Source organism: Arachis ipaensis, chromosome B1, assembly GCF_059453495.1.
Source record: "Arachis ipaensis isolate K30076 ecotype BB chromosome B1, ASM5945349v1, whole genome shotgun sequence".
Taxonomy (NCBI): domain Eukaryota; kingdom Viridiplantae; phylum Streptophyta; class Magnoliopsida; order Fabales; family Fabaceae; genus Arachis; species Arachis ipaensis.
This window is the reverse complement of record NC_142436.1, coordinates 6286132-6304113: the sequence shown is the minus strand read 5'-3', so window position 1 is coordinate 6304113 and position 17982 is coordinate 6286132. Positions and strand designations below refer to the sequence as shown.

The 17982-nt window shown below is 28.3% G+C and overlaps 1 pseudogene; it reads left to right on the top strand.

Annotated features, from left to right (window-relative positions):
- Nucleotides 1-2714: 2714 nt before the first annotated feature.
- Nucleotides 2715-16204, top strand: LOC148575618 (uncharacterized; annotated as a pseudogene).
- Nucleotides 16205-17982: the final 1778 nt, after the last annotated feature.

Genomic DNA, 17982 nt, shown 5'->3' with positions numbered 1-17982 from the left:
TGTAATAATTGATAAAATTGTGAAAGAATAGGAAAAGAATAGATGAAGAAATTTTATTGATTGTTGATTGATTGATTGAATTGAATTGAATAATGTTGTAAACTATGAGAGTAAAACTAAATATATATAGTGCATTGCCTACGAAAGTAAAAGTAAAGATAAGATAAGAAGATAACATAAAGATAAGATAAGATAAGATAATAAAGACTAAATTTGTAATTGAATTGATGTATTCTGTTGGGCTGAATTTGTGGGTTACGAGACTTCTTTATTGTTGTCATGGGTTAAGGTGGAAGAGTAGTTTAATACGCCCCCGCAAACTGGTGGATGGAAAATGTCAATAATCCACAACTTGGATAAGTTCTGATGAAATTGTTGAGGAAAACGCGTTTGTAACGCAGAGGAAGATGCGTGCGGCGGAACTTGAGCTGCCGACGGCAAAAATATAAAAGGAGATGCTGTGCTTGAGCAGCGATCTTCAAAAAATTGCGTAGAGCGCGATAAAAAGAGGGTGCGTGGATTGCAATTTTTTTGGGCCATAAGACTTCTTTATTGTTGTCATGGGTTAAGGTGGAAGAGTAGTTTAATAATAATTCTTGTATATCTGTTCTTTCTTTTATTATAATGGTCAAATTTTATTTGTTTTTAAGAATTTAAGAGTTATATTTGTCAAAATATAGATCCTCATATGCCAAAGAGGATGACAAATATTTTATACAAACGACCTATATTAGTATTCGGTGGGTTCGTTCAATTTCATGCGATGTGCATCAATAATGATACAAGTCTGCAAGAAATGTTCTCAATCTACTATCAAGCCCAATCACAAATGTTTGTTATTGAGCTGTATGTGGAGTTCGACCAATTACCGAATACGTGGAACAACATGATCATGATTTCGATTGGGAAAGTTATAACTTATAACAATGACAGCGAAAAGGAATATGAAGGCAATCACGATTTCGTTGATCCGGCAGACGAGGAATAAGAGGACTGCAACATTGAGTTAGACGTAGAAGACGTCGCAAATGCACTAGCGAGCGAGCATCCATTTGAAGAACCGTCTTTTATGCGCGCTTTGGATCTCGATACAATGAATGCTCCAGAATTTCCAGAGTATGCCAATGTAGGTTTGTAATTGCATCACACCATATTTGGATTAGTACATTCAAATCAATTATTATAACTAACTTTTAGTCTATAATAACACTATCAGTAATCATATAACTATTTCAATAATAATAATAATAATAATAATAATAATAATAATAATAATTAAAAAAATAAAATAGTCACTAAACTCTTAAAAACAGGATATCCACATGTTTATTTAGACTAACTATCATGTTCATATTAACTTATTACACTCAAATCTATTATTATAATTGACTTTTACTCCATAATAACACTATCATTATAATAACACTATCATGTAAACATATAACTCTCTCAATAATAATAATAATAATTAAAAAATAAAATAGCCACTAAACTCTTAAAAACAGAGTACTTAAATATTTATTTAGACTAACTACCATATTTATATTAACTTTGTACACTCAAATCAATTATTATAACTAACTTTTAGTCTATAATAACACTATCAATAATAATAATAATAATAATAATAATAATAATAATAATAATAATAATTAAAAAATAAAATAACCACTAAACTCTTAAAAATAGGGTACTTACATATTTATTTGGATTAACTATCATATTCATCAATGGCGAATGGACGGGGGACCTAAGGTGGCCATGGACTCCCCAATTTTTTTTTTTAAAAAATTAGTAAATAATAATAATTAATAATATAAAATATTTTTTATATATAATATTTAAAAAAATATAAGTTACAGAATTTTATAAATTAAAGTAATTAAAAATTGTACTATGTATTGGATATTTGGATTATTGTTACTCTTGTTAACAAATAGCCCATTCTAATAATTAATAAAAATGGTTCTATTATACTAGCCCAATAAATAGTAGCCCATATTATTAATTAAAGTAGTACTAGTACATCTTTTAAACATTTATGCAGACTTTTGGTCTTCTACTCTTCTCATTCTAATTTTCTTTTCATACCAAAATAAGGCATATGAAAAAAAATCATTGAAGATTTGAAGTGAACAGCAAAATATTAACCATTGAATGTACAACAAAGACTCAAAGATGTATATCTCAATTTTTTTTTAAGTTAATAGCAATATCAAGTATTATTTACATTATTTATTTAAAATAATTAATTTATTTTTTTATAATGGACAGTTCAAAGATTGAAAACTTGAAGTGAGGGCAAAACTCAATAGAGTTATTTTTGGTGGGACTTGGAACAAAAAATAATCAGGTAAATTAATAATTTTATTTTTGGTTATTATATATTTGTGTTTCTAAAACTATTTGTTATTACTCAATAGGTTTAATATTTTTTTAAAATAACATATATGCAATTATTTTTGTTTTTTTTTTTGTTAGATAGTTCAAGTTAAGTTAACAATGTCAAAGATGAAAACAATTCACTCATTTTTCAAGAGAAAAGAGAGAATATATGATGAACAAAATTCAGCTTCAGATTCTTTGAGTAATGTTCAAAATATTATTGAACAACCTAAGATACAACCTGTGACACAACTTGTTGAGCAAGATATTCAACCCCTACTTCCAAAATAACAAGGACTGAAATAGATCAAGTTAGTATTGATACATTGATGCGTGATCCCGGAAAGCGTCCGCAAATTTGGAATTATCCTATCAATCAACAAGATGAAATCCGTAGAGCATACATAAAGTTTGGACCATATCAATTTATTATGGATGAGTACCCTCTTTCTGGTCTAGAAAGTCATCCTCGTCGTTTCAAAACTCATTGGTTTAAGAGTTTTTCTTGACTAGAATATTTTCCAGAAGTGGATGCTGCATTTTGTCTTCCATGTTATTTATTTTCTAGAAAATCAAGTCCATTCACATCAGGAGAATTTCGCAATTGGAAAAAAGTGAATAATGGAAAGGATTGTGTATTTTTATCTCATGTGGGTAAATCTCTTAATTCTCCTCACAATATTGCTGTTAAGTCTTGTAAAGATTTGCTTAATCAATTATGTCACATTGACAAAGTATTGGCTACGCAAAGCTCACAACAAGTTTTAAGCAATAGATTGCGTCTTAAAGCCTCTATTGATACTGTTAGATGGTTAACATTTCAAGCTTGTGCTTTTAGGGGACATGACGAGAGTCATGAGTCTCAGAATCGAGAAAATTTTTTTTGAAATGTTAAAATTATTAGCTTCTTACAATAAAGAAGTGGATGCAGTTGTCTTGGAGAATGCTCCTCAAAATGCAATATACACATCACCTTCTATTCAAAAGGAAATTCTACATGTTTTTGCTAGAAAGGTGCAAAATGAAATTCGCAATGAGATTGGTAATGTAAAATTTTGTTTGATTGTTGATGAAGCTAGAGATGAATCTAAAAGAGAACAAATGGCACTTGTTGTTAGATTTGTTGATAAGCATGGATTTGTCAAAGAAAGGCTAATAGATGTTGTTCATGTCAAAGATACTACTTCTGCTACTCTAAAACAAAAGATTTGTTCTGCATTATCCCATCACAATCTCAACATTCAAAATGCTCGAGGTCAAGAGTATAACGGGGCTAGTAATATGCGTGGAGAGTGGAAAGGGTTACAAGCTTTAATTATTCAAGAATGTCCTTATGCATTTTATGTTCATTGCTTTGCTCATCAATTACAGCTAGTTCTTGTTGCTGCGGCTAAAGAAGTTGTTGATGTTCATGCTTTTTTCCAAAGTTTGAGTAATATTATCAATGTTGTGTGCTCTTCTTGCAAATGCAATGATGAATTACGATCTGTTTATGCAACTGAAATTTCCCATTTAGTTGCAACTAATCAAATTGAAACAGGAAGGGGAGCAAATCAAATTGGCACATTAAAAAGATCAGGAGATACCAGGTGGAACTCTCACTTCAACTCAATTTGTAGCCTTTTACGTATGTTTGGAGCAACAACTTCAGTGCTGGAAGATTTGGCTACTAATGGATCTACATATTCTCAACGTGGTGATGCTACTTATGCTCTTAAATCTTTATTATCATTTGATTTTATTTTCATTTTGCATATGATGAAAGAAATCATGGGAATCACTGATAAACTTTGTCAAGCATTACAACAAAAATCTCAAGACATTTTGAATGCTATGCATCTGGTTTCTAGTACAAAGTCATTAATTCAACAGTTAAGAGATAGTAGTTGAAGAGCACTTTTGGAGAAAGTTAGTTCTTTCTGCAATGATCATGCTATTCAGATACCTGATATGGGTGCTTCTTTTAGTGACATAATTCGGTCTCGTCGTAAAAAGGATGTTGTCACTGTTGAACAGCACTACTGCGTTGATATTTTTACTAGCGTGATAGATTTTCAATTGAAAGAGCTAAATAGTAGATTTAGTGAGCAAGCAACCAATCTCCTCATATTGAGTACATCTTTGGATCCTAAAGATGTTTTTAAGTTATTCAGTGTTTGCAACATATGCAATCTTGCAAAGAATTTCTATTCTTTAGATTTTTCTGAGCAAGAAAAGATTCAATTGGATTATGAGTTACAACATTATGAACTTGATACAAGGCTTCGAAACAAGATGGAAGATGAATTTTTAGCAGATTATATGATTGTATATATTGAAAAGGAGATTGCTTCAAAATTCATTTCAGAGATGATAATTGATGATTTTAGTTCCATGAAGCATCGTCGAACAAGTTTAAAAATACCAAAATCTTAAAGTATGTAGTTGAACATTGACTTTTATATAATATAATTACTCTTTTGATATATATGCTACAAATCATATTTTGTTATATTTTATATTTAATTGACCCCCTCTTATGAAATTTCTGGTTCTGCCACTGATGTTCATATTAACTTATTACACTCAAATTTATTATTATAACTGACTTTTACTCCATAATAACACTATCAGTATAATAACAGTATCATGTAAACATATAACTATCTCAATAATAATAATAATTATTAAAAAAATAAAAAAAAAACCACTAAACTCTTAAAAACATAGTACTCACATGTTTATTTAGATTAACTATCATGTTCAAATTAACTTATTACACTCAAATCTATTATTATAACTAACTTTTACTCTATAATAGCACTAAGTTCATTTAAGCAACTTATAATTGATATTAACATTATAAATAATTTTATAGGAAAAAAATAACTTATATATAAAGGATGATCAAGATATTTCACAATATGTTTATCCATTGAAATTTTTTTCTTCCCCATCTCAAAAAAGATAAATCTGGAGTTCCACAAAACATACAACCTTCATATGGAAACAATGGCACAAAGAAAAGGAACCGAAGCAGAGAGCAGAGAGTTAACACACACTTATATTTTGGTGTTTTGGTCTTCTCAATAATGAGTGGAAGCGTCTGCGGAGAGAGGAGTCACGGACCACACAAGGGCTCACCGCATGCGAGCCACATGGACACGACATCAAATCGGAATTACCGATTTTCTTCATGCTTCCCAACCATAGATCGCCCATCTTGCGGTTGCTATCCACCGTCTCTCTACTCACCTCCCATGAAATCGGTACCCTCATTTTGTTTATTGATCCTAGCCGTTAGCGCCTAATCCAACGCCTCCGGCTTTTCTTTCCACACTCTCTCTCCTAATACAAAACGCTATTCACAATTTCTTTAAAATCGATATTAACGATTTCTGAATACCCCAATTATCAAACCCATATCTGTGCATAACACATTCGGAACCTCATTTCAAGTTAATTATTTTTTATATGATGGATGAAAGGGTGTATTACGTTGGTATGAGTTAAAATGGGTGTATTTCTCAAGTGTGATGCATAATATAAATAATTACTTATGATTTGCATAACAAAAGAAATCGTTATTCACGATTTCATAAATTACATTTTTTTAAATTAAAAAATTAAAATCGTCACTCATGATTTCTTATTCTTTTTTGTTTTATTTGAAATCGTAATTAACGATTTCTATTAACTTTTTTAAAGTTTTTGTCTTATTTGAAATCGTTACTCACGATTTCTTTTTATCCCATATCACTACATTACACCAAAACATCATAATATTAATGAAAAACACCAATAATAACCCAATGTAAAAAAAATTAGCCCCTCATTTCTGGGTATTACCCACAATCTATCCTAATATTAGAAATAAAAAACTCTAGTAAAAGAGACACCCCCAAAAGAAATACGACTTTAAAAGACGATGATGTGACAGTGGAAGACGTTGACGTATATATACTGCCGACATATCACGCAAAGTTCCTCCACCTATTAGGGGTGTTTATGGGTCGGGTGAAACTGGGTTTGATGTGATACAAATTCGACCCAAAATATATATCAGGCTTATTTTTTAGACCCGAACCCGACTATAGACCCGATGAAATTTGTACACTTTCGGGTAAAAATCGGGCTGTTAATCTTACCTTCTTGTAAGTTAGCATGTGAAAATATCCAAATTTCAAGACTCCAACTATTATTTGACATGGTAAAATTCACTTAGAAAAATATAACAAGAACCAACCCTTCCCTAAAATTAAAGCATAACCAGTTAACCACAATCAATACTAATATTGTCTAATAAAACCAAATATTTAACAAATAACACAATATTATGCATTAGTCTAAAGTCTTATACATTTTAAATATAAAACATTAAGGTTTATAATACTTAAATTCCACATAAAAATAGTCATCATCCATCACTAATAACACAAAATATTAATTGTGTATGATGACCGGGTCACCAGACCGAATTCAGATGACCTGAGCTATGGCCTGGTTGGACCCGATCCGAAATAATGACCGGGTCTATTTTAAGACCCTTACCCGACCATAAACCCAATAAAATCACCTCAAATTAGCCCCTAAAAAATTCGGAATCGAGCCGGATTTTCAAGTCGGGCCGGACCATGAACACACCTACCACCTATACTCCTTTGCCAACCTCGTTAAAAAGACAATATAATTCTAACACGTCACTCTCCGATAATATATTTTGTTAATACTAGATTTAGACTTGGACAATACACAAAAATAAAATTGATATATGTTTTATAAAATATATAAATTAATTTAAAATTTAATAATTATAAAATTTAAAAATTTATATATAAATTAAACTTTAAATAAAATTATAAAAATATTCAATTCAAATTTATTTATTTAAATTTATATTATTATCTTTATTTTTATTTTTTTAAGTAGTTATTTTTTTAAATTATATTTAAATTCTTTAGTAAAAATATAAAATTTTTGGATAAAATATAAATTTGAATATAATATTTTAATAGTTAAAAATAATATTTTATTTTTTAATTTTATTTTTCATAACTCACAATAATATAGTATTTTTAAAATAGTGTAACTAAATGATATTTAAAAAATATATAAATTATTGAAAGAAAAAAATATAGATGAATAATATAACTAATGAATATAATTAGAATAAAAATAAAAAAATATAAATATAAAGATTTAGTATTTTAGGAATTTATCATATGTTTAAAAAACTAAAAAAAAAGTTATGATTATCAATTAAATTCTTCAAATATTTCTACAAAACATTAGTAAGAATGGAAGAAAAAGAATAAGAAATATAAGATTATGTAAAAAGAAGAGATAAAAAGAAAATGAATTATATTTTATTATTTAATTTATGCCTATTAAATAGAAATAACATTAATATTGAAACTATATAATATTTTATATAAAAATAAAGAGTAAGAGAATATCAAAAGTATAAAATAACCTAAAAAAAATACCATAAAAGTGAGAAGGAAAGTAAAGAAGAATTCTAAGTTATAATATTATATAATAAACATAAGAAGTGGGTATAAAAAAATGGATGAATTATGTTTGTGTCTATTAAAGAGAAATAATATTAACATTAAAGTATATATTATCTTATATAAAAATAAAGAATAAAAAATGTAGCACCCTACCACACAGAACTTTACACCTAGGATGTAAAACAGAGGTAGCGAGACGCTACGACCTCTAAAATAAAATACATACGTATAATAGCAGAAAGAATATAATAAACTATGAGCCTTGAAAAACGGGCAAAATAAAATTCGTAAAATAAAAAGCGCAGCGCTCGAGAAAATATAATTACTTACGTGCTAAGAGACTTAAGAGTTGAAGATAGGAATAAGTAAATAGTCATAAGAGTGCTAATAATACAAAGGAACTAGCTCCTGACTCAACCTGCGAAGTCAAGGCTGGCCGGAGAATATTTACAATATATATATATATATAAAGTATCCCAACACCCAAAATACAGAATTAAGCCCCTAACTCTCTTGTAGCCTCTATGAGGAACAAAATAAACAAAATTCTTGGAGAGTAAGCTAAGTTCATAGGTATATATATATATAAACAAAAAATCCAAAATAATCCAGGGACTCCTCCGCTTCAGAAATCTAGACGCCTAGCGAGGAGCCTCTCGACCTGCATCTGAAAAACAACAACACAGTATTGGATGAGAAGTAGAGGTTCTCAGCATGGTAAAGGTGCCACGCGTATAATAAATAAGGTCCTGGGAATGCCAGAGGCAATCCTAGAACTCCGTCATACAATTATAAAATTTAATTTGTAAGCAAAAGCCATACATAGGGGTAGGTACTCTAAGCCTTCCTAAACTTACTCTCTTCTAAACCTAACATCAATACCAACCCATTTTACCTTTCCTCCATTCCTCCGTTGATGAATTTATATTTGACGATGTATTTTGGTTTGATTTGAGTGGATTTCATCATGTAAATCCACATTTATTCACTTAAATAGCATGCTTTTGTGTTTTCTCTCTAGATTGTGCCTAAATATGAAAACATGCTATTTTATGCTTATTTTGATCAATTTTATCCCACTTTTATACAATTCGATGCCCTGACATGTTTGTTGAGTGATTTTAGGTCTTAAAAGCAAGTTTGGCAAGGCAAAAGTGGAAGGAAGCATGTATAAAGGGAGAAAACATGAAGAAAACAAAGGAGAAGCACACAGCCATGTGTGCGTATGCATAACTCTTTGTGCATACGCATAGGTACCAGCGCATGCCTCCATTAAAAAGTCACGTGGACTCGCGTTTTTTGGGCTCTTTTGGCCCATTTTTGATGGCTTGGATGCTGAAATCAAAGGCTATATGAAAGAGCAACAACACATAACAAAAGGAGCTCATTTTTAGATTAGAAAATTCTCTCTTAGGTTTAATTAGGGTTTGTAGCATTTTATACTTCAAGTTTTGATTTGGAATTATAGCAATTACATTGTAAGTATTTCCTTAATTTCTCTTTTAATTACACTACTTGTTCTACACTTTCTTGCATTTTCATTTTCTTTGTCAATATATACATAGTTTTGCAATTTTGAGTTTTAGTTAATAAATTTGATGCTTGATGATCTTTATATGTTTATTGAGTTGCTTTTGTTGATTTTGATCATTTGGTTGTTCTTATTTTTTATCAATTTTCTAATTTTGCCATGTTTTATGATTATGCCCTCTATGTGTTTGATGAAATGCCAATTTTAATTATGGGGTAATTTCCACCCCTTGCCTTGGGAAAAATGAGTGTATGTTTTACTAGAGCCATAATGTCCAACATTTAGTGATAATTCTTGGGTTGTTGGTTGTTATTGTTTCCACTAACGCTAGCTTTTTACCAATTAATTTGGTAAGTTAGTTAGGACTTGTGGATTAATAACAACTATACTCACTTAACTTATCCTTCGATGTTAAGGGTTGACTTAGTGAGATTAATCCATCACAATTATCATAGTTGTGGTTATGGCAAGGAAGGAATTCTATAACTCGTCCCAAGTCAAAGTCTCATTTATGTTTTAAACCATTTTTTTTTCATCACTTTATAGCATTATTTGTCTATATTACATACATAGTTCATTTATTCCTTTATTAGTTTATTAATTGCAATTTTGTCTTGTTCTTTTATCTCTTTATTTGTTTGCTTCCTTATCATTGAAAACCCCTTGCTTTCTCACAACCAATTTTATGCACTCATTGGCATTAGTTCCTAGGGAGATGACCCGGGAGTCTAAATATAAATACCGATAATATTTACTACTTATACATGGTTTAATTATGGTTCAGTTGAAATCTGAAATGAATTCAATGTGTTCTTGTCTTTGGACTCTCTTTTGTTTTTTATAGCTTCCCTCTAGAACCCAAAAAACAGGATATTACGGTGTCTCTTACGAGTTCTGTTATTGAAGAGTTTTTCAAAGATGACTATGTCTATAAAATTTCCGATGAAGAACAACAGCAACAATCCCAAGAACCTCTGATGGCATGGCAATCAGAACAAAAAACTCTAATCTTGTCATCATTTGATAGGTATGTTACTTGCTTTTCTTTAATATCATTTTTGTTTAATATCATTTCGGTTAACTGTAAGTTTGGATTTAGGTTCACTATTAGTTTGGATTTCAGTTCACTATAATGATTAATATCATTTTTGTTTAATATCATTGTTAAATATCTGTCATCTTGTAGTGCTGCTCAACCTACGCAAAGGGAAAATGAAAGGCCTTCCTTTAGCCTTGGAATAAGTCCACCAACATTTCAACCAACTCAGCCCTCTCAAGAGAGTGTTTCACAGCTTGAAATCATGGCAGAGGCGGTGGTAGACGCTGGAGTGACAGCAGCATTAAAGTTTGTTAAAGCAACAACTTCAGAGCCAACCTTACCAGCTGCTGAAGTTTTCATATTTATCTCTTAAATATTTATACAATTTATTTTTTAAATTGTTATATTGGTCTTCTCTAATATAATATAAAAAATAATTTTTCATAAAAATAATTTGTTTAATTATTAATTAAATAATAAAGTACTAATAAATTAAAAATTAAAAAATAAAAATACTATAAAAAATACGATAAAAAAGTTAAATTTTATCATTTTAAATTTCTGTTATTAATTTTAATAATATATTTATTTTTAAATAATATATGTATGATAAAAAAAATATGTTTATTTGTTTGGAGTACAAATTTTATTATTGTATTTATATGTTCATGATTTTAATTATACTTTTAAATACTTTGAATAGATTTATTTTATTATATTATATTTTACATATAAATATATGTTCCATCACGTAATTAAATAAAGATATGTTTTTTAATAAAAACATTTAATAACCAAATTAACCATTAATTATATGGGTAAGCAGTGATTCACAGCAAAAAGAGGCGCTGGCTATACTGAAAAGAGAGGTTGTGTGGGAGGGTATGGCGATGACGTTGGCGCTTCTTGTCACGAACGCGACGGTGCTTGGAAGGACCAAATCTAGGTAATGAAGTGATAAAGAATGGAGGAATGGAATGTGCTTCAATTAACGATAGTGGAGCTTTGATATTTTAAAAATAATAAATTATAAAATAACTCAACTATGATTAAGATAAGGACCAATTACAATGTGACATCTAATAAAGAATAACTTACATGTTATTTTAGAGATGGTTGGGTAGCATTCACCAAAATAAAATATCTAATAACTCCACATTGGTGAAAGGAATATTAAAATTTTAGAGAAAAGAAAGGTGTTAATTGATTATGGCAAAATGAGACACAGACAACAAATAGTGTTTTTATTGTTATCCGTGAGAACTCAAGAAAATTATTAAAACGATAAGAAGTTTGCTTTTGTACCTACTCTACTATCTACAAACACCTACGTTCAGTAGGTTACATTGTTACAAACTTAAAATGGCAAATTGAGAATGAATACAGTAACATGTTTTTAAATTTTTGTTGTTACTATCATGTGTTATTTTTTTATTTATGACTTTTGGCTACATATTGCAATTAAGTATTTAGATTTTTTTATTATATTCCATTGTTAATAAAGTTTGGTATATTTACGGTAAAAAATACTAGTTTTCTCTGTAGAAGAACCTCCATCTTCTCTATAAAAAACCTCCATCGTGTTTAACTCTGTTAGTGTGTTCCCCTTTCTGACAAAACATAAGGAAAAGGGGTGTTGAACTATTTCCTTATTGTTGTGCTTTCCAAAGATAGAGAGTGAACAACGTAATCCTCTGCTCTTTTTAGTGTTTACTTGAATTCCCCTTTCTCTCTTTTTGAGTATTTCTTTTTCCCCTCTCTCCCCCCACCAAAAAAGGTTCAATTTCGTCTTGGACAGAGTTATAGAAGCAATAGCAGTGATGGCCGTCAGGTAAAGCGACTCCTTCGACTTCATGATCTCTATGTAGTGTTTATATTTTGTTGAAACTTAGGAACATATTTTTCCATGTTATCACTAGGACTCATTTGCGGTTAAATCTATTGAAATCATTCGGTACCCTTGTGGTCCAATTTTAGATTTACAAAATGAGTTTAATTCTGAATCATTGTGTTACATCTAAAGATCAATGTAAACGAATATGTGTCGTCTTTAAATTTCATGAATATATTTTTTAATTATTCTAAATGGGACTCAAACCACAATTCTCTTAAGTTGTAAACTGCCCATAATGCAAATTTAAGTGATGATGGCATAAATACATAAAATAAACAAATGAAGCTGAGCCACATTGACAGATTCAGAGTTGCATTTCAGTTTCTATAGCAAGAAAAAACGAATCATTTATTGGAATAGAGGTCCGTCCACAAGTGCAGCAGGAACAATAATGCAAATTTGCAACAACGTAACGTCCGGCATCCAGAGACCAAACCAGAGGGAAAAGGAGAGCCTTTTTTTTATATATTTATTTATTTTAAGGGTTTATAGGGTTTTTTGGGCTTAGATAAGTTTTATCCTTAAAAATATTGTCAATTTTAGTTTATATCATGAGTCTTTACTCTTTACACATTTTTTGCGTTTGAAAATAAAAATGGATATTGTACCTCCAATTTCCAAATAACTAATACTATAATCTCTTGCTAGTTTCGTAAATTTTTTCAAAATATCATTGTATTTATCTGTTACTTGCATTCAGACTTTGTTCTATATTTAATGTATAGACAAATTGATTTGAATTTTCATTTTTATTTTGCTTACAAATAATTTGTTTTATAAAATATATAGGGAAAATTCCACCCCCTCCCCTGCGAGATGCTAAAATGACACTCCCTTCTCCTCTATTTTATAAATGTACATTCTCCTCTCTTCTAATTTTTAAAAAACCTCCTCTTTAGTCCATTTTAAACTTTTTGTGTTAACTAATGTTAACTTTATCAATTTTTTAAGAAAAAAATTATTTTTAAAAAAAATACCCATTAACAAAAATTTTATTTTTTATCATTAAATTTTACTTACCAAAATATCCTTTAATAAATTATTCTTTTATTGATTAAATTATATTTTAAAAAAAATGAATAATTATATTATTTTTTCTAAAATACCCTTCAATAATTTTTTAATTATTAAATTATAATTTTATCAAAATTTTTGTTAATAATTTTTTTATATTTTACTATTAATTTTTTGATATTTATATATATTATTTTAACATTAAATAAAAAATTTTAGTAAGATTATTTTTTAATATCAATATATATTAATTGTTATACATATTAACAGTAGTAAGATATTTTTATTTAATATTAAAATAATATATATTGATATAAAAAAATTAATAGTAAATATAAAAATAATTGTTAATAAAAATTTTAGTAAAATCACAATTTAATAATTTAAAAATTATTGAAGGGTAGGTATCTTAGAAAAAAATAATTTAATTATTAATTTTTTGAAAATATTTTGGTAAAAATACAATTTAATTAATAAAAGAATAATTTATTAAAGGATATTTTGGTAAGTAAAATTTAATGATAAAAAATAAAATTTTGTTTAATGGATATTTTTTCAAAAAATAATTTATTTTTTCTTAAAAAATGGATAAAGTTAACATTAGTTAACACAAAAAATTTAAAATAGATTAAAGAGGAGGTTTTTTAAAAGTTAGAAGGGAGAAAATGTACATTTATAAAATAAAATGGAAGGGAGTGTCATTTTAGTATCTCGCAAGGGAGAGGAGTGGAATTTTCTCAAATATATATGTATAAGTATAATAGTTAAGAAGGGTTCGTCCTTAAATACTTTTTATTTAAGATGTGTTGTACTTCTTGTTAACTAAATAAAGCTTAATTTTTTATTTATTATATTTTATATTAATAATTTACATATAAAATTTAGAGTTTAGAATTTTAATTTATGTATTTTATTTATTATTTTCTTTATTCTTTTTATCTTTAATGACAAATTAATTTTCAAAAAATACTACACTCTTTACTCTTTTTTTTTTTTTTTTTCAAATTGCATTAGAATTCATCTTAAAAATAGCCAATTGATAAGAAGGATGAATTACTACAAAATTATTAACAATGACTTAATTTAAGTTATATTCAAGAAGGAGAAAGAAAAAATACATATAAAATAATAAGAGTTTTAGCCAATCTTTTAATTTCATAAAGATGAACTTCTGCTATTAATAATTTTGTATTGTATGGAATAAAATGATAATCGTATCTCCTATCGCTTAAAAATAAAAATATTTTACAATTTACACTCAACATTGTATATCCAAACATTCTACCTTGCATGACTTGGCTCTTAGCTGCAAAAGTCAACAAGTATTTCAACAGCCTTAAGCAACTCCTTCCTTTCCAAAGGCATGTTCAAAGTGTATGGCAAATTGACAATCAATTTGTTAGATAACTCATTAAAGATGACACAGTTCACAATTTAATTATCTGATATGCTTTGGTATAATTCAATTTTTATTAACTTTTTTGTCTTGTCAGCCATATTTATATTTGAGAGAGTCAAATTATTTTATGTGCTAATATATATCTAAATGTCTAGTAATTTTTTTAGAAAAGTATAAAATAAAAATAAGTTAAAAATCTTCGTATTTTATTGAGAAAAATAATTTGTTTTATTTTTTTTAAATTCGAACCTAAGATCATAGGTAAGTTAAATTATGAGTAATTATCCAATCAAATTCTAAGAATTTTAAAATAAGACGCTTTGAAAGAATTTTTTTTATGTATTTTAAAAATTAAGAGACTAAAATGTTCAATTTTAAAAATCTTAGAAACTGATGATTTGAATAATTGCTCTTTAAATTAACATGCATCCTCATTGTATTCATTTGGGTAGAAAAATTGTCTGTTTTCCAAACAAGTGTTTTAAGAATGTGATCTATCCTCGGCAAATATATCCAAAGAATCAAATATATCCAAATCTATCCCCATTGCTTCTTGTGTAAAGCTGCTCAGCCAATTTTAAAAAAGTATTGAAATTTTTTTAGATGAATTTACAAAATTAAGAAAGAAAATATTAAGGAATCTTTGAAAAATTATAAATTTATAACAAAAAGGTTAATCGTATCTAATATTACAATATTTTAAAATTTGTAAATTTAATATTTCAATTTTTAAAAGATTTATTAATATTTTTCTTTTAAATTTATAAATTCACCACAAATTTTTTTAAAGAATTATTTGTTTTTTTATTAGATCTATCTAATATCTATTAATTTTAATATAAAACAGTTTTACATATATTTAATAATTTAAAAATAACTATTTATATTTACGGCATAAAATCATTCAAAAGAATGATAGTGATTGAATGTCCTAAATGTTAAAAACTTTACATGGTCAAAGTGACGGTACATTAAAATTAAACTATAATAATTAAAAAAAAAAGAAAAATTTTACTTTATACTTGATTTCATGCTAAATCAAAACTCACAGACACGGTTACCAGTTGCTAATCACAGTAGTGTGTGCTGGTCTTGCAGTGGAATTTCAAGTAGAGAAGGTGGCAGCTTATGCAATCTTGTCAAGTTGGTTGAAGAAGGAACTGCAATTTTGCGTGAAGCTTTACCTGTTAATCCCTACGAAGAACACTTGTTAGCAATGTTGGTTTACAACGTTGCTAAAATCTGCTCTGTAATTGCTGCAAGAACACCCAATCCCAGCTGGGCGACTGCTACTCTCCTGATCTGTTCCACTGTGATTGCTTTCGAAGCCATCTTGTGGGTCGTGGCCGATCAGTTCTTGTGGTTCGTCGCCGCCAATGCCACTATGTTATTCATTGCAGTGATATGCTACCATAAGGACATTCACACCCAAGGGACTCGCCAAAGTTGATGCTGCGGGTCATAAGGCATAAAACTATGGGATATGACACTTCATGCAATGCTAGTCTATTCATTTAGATTTGTTAGATTCCTTGTTCCTCATTACATTTTCACTTACTATCTTTGCGATCTTGATTAGGTTTTTGTTGTATGTTGTGACAAAAGAAGATCGAGTTCTGTTTTCAGTGAGTTTTCTTTTTCTGTAGGGTGTACTGTTTGCCGTTTACACGTTGTTGAATGAGAATGATCGTTTCCCAGCATGGCTTATCTGATTCTCTGATTACTTGATGCTTAATTTAGATATTTATTCAAAAAATTAATTCAACGAATATTTAGTGTGTAAGATGAACGCAACACGTTCCCAATATGCATGAGTTCTTTCATAAATAAATAGTTGTCCCCTAGTTCAGCCATAATCCATAAATATTAAAATATTGGATAAACAATCAAGAGAAGTCATCACAGCAGAAATGTAAAATGAATTGAGTCATTGACACATATGAAAGGCGGATCTTCAAAAGGAAAAATTAAAGGCCAATAAATATTCAGTATGTCAAATAGTGGGAATTTATGTTTATAAATAATTTTTTTGATGTTTGCATTCAACCATCTCATTTTGTTGGGGTATTTCTGTACGCAACAAGTCATGAATAATGGCTTCTTGTTGGAAAAAAAATCAGCCATAATGAACTCTTTCATTAGCTGATCTTATGCATTGAACAATACAATTAAATTGAGTTTTTATTAATTGAACAAATTCCTTTTAAACATGCACTAGTTTTTTATTTATTTTTCAAACAATATAATCATATAATGATGTAAATCTACTACTATCTTCAACTATTGTTTAAAATACCTATGATCTGAAATAGATGGAGTGTCAATTGACTTGCCCGATCTCTCACTTTTGAATGATTTTTATCTTATATTTTATTTTTTAATTTTACCTATAAAACAAATAATAAGAGATCATACTTTATCCTTTAAAATAAAATTCAAAATTTAGAGAATCCAAATTTCGCCTATGTCAACATGAATTAAAAGGAAAATTTTATCAGAAAAGACTAGTAGCCTAGTACTAGAGGTGACATTTTCTTTTGTCTGGAAGTGACATGAGTCAAATGTGACATTATTCATCGGACACTCAATTATAGGGTACTTAGCTTCATAGTATTGACTCTATCTGAGGATAGATGTCCTAACCTGCAATGCCAACGGTGCTTGTGACCGTGTTAATGTGATGCTGAAGTTGCAATGCATCTTATAACCTCTCCAATTGTTTAGCGATGAAGATTTATGTACCATTATCTTTGTATAAATAAAGTGGATAATTAAGTATTATTAAATAATAATTTAGTTAAATATATTAAATTATTTAATTAATTTTAATTAATAATTTTATATAAAGATAAATACATGTAAATTTTTACCTTACTTTTAAAATAAAAAATTATACGTTCAATTATAATTACACTAATTGTATAAATCCTTTCATTTAAAATTTTGAAAACACACTTAAAATTGCTCCCACACGGGTAGACCTAATAGTTTTTTTTTTTTTGGACTTATCCCTATAGTATAACAAAAAACAATTAATATTCTAACTTCATTAGTTGTTTAGCATATTTCTATATCGATAATTAAATTTAGGAAATAAATAATTATATGAATAAAGAAAAACCATAAATTACAATAAGCTAAAAATTATATAGATTTTATTGAGGGCTATAGCTTTTTAAATTTAATTCCATAAAAATGAATCCTCAATTGTGGGAAGGATAGATGGAT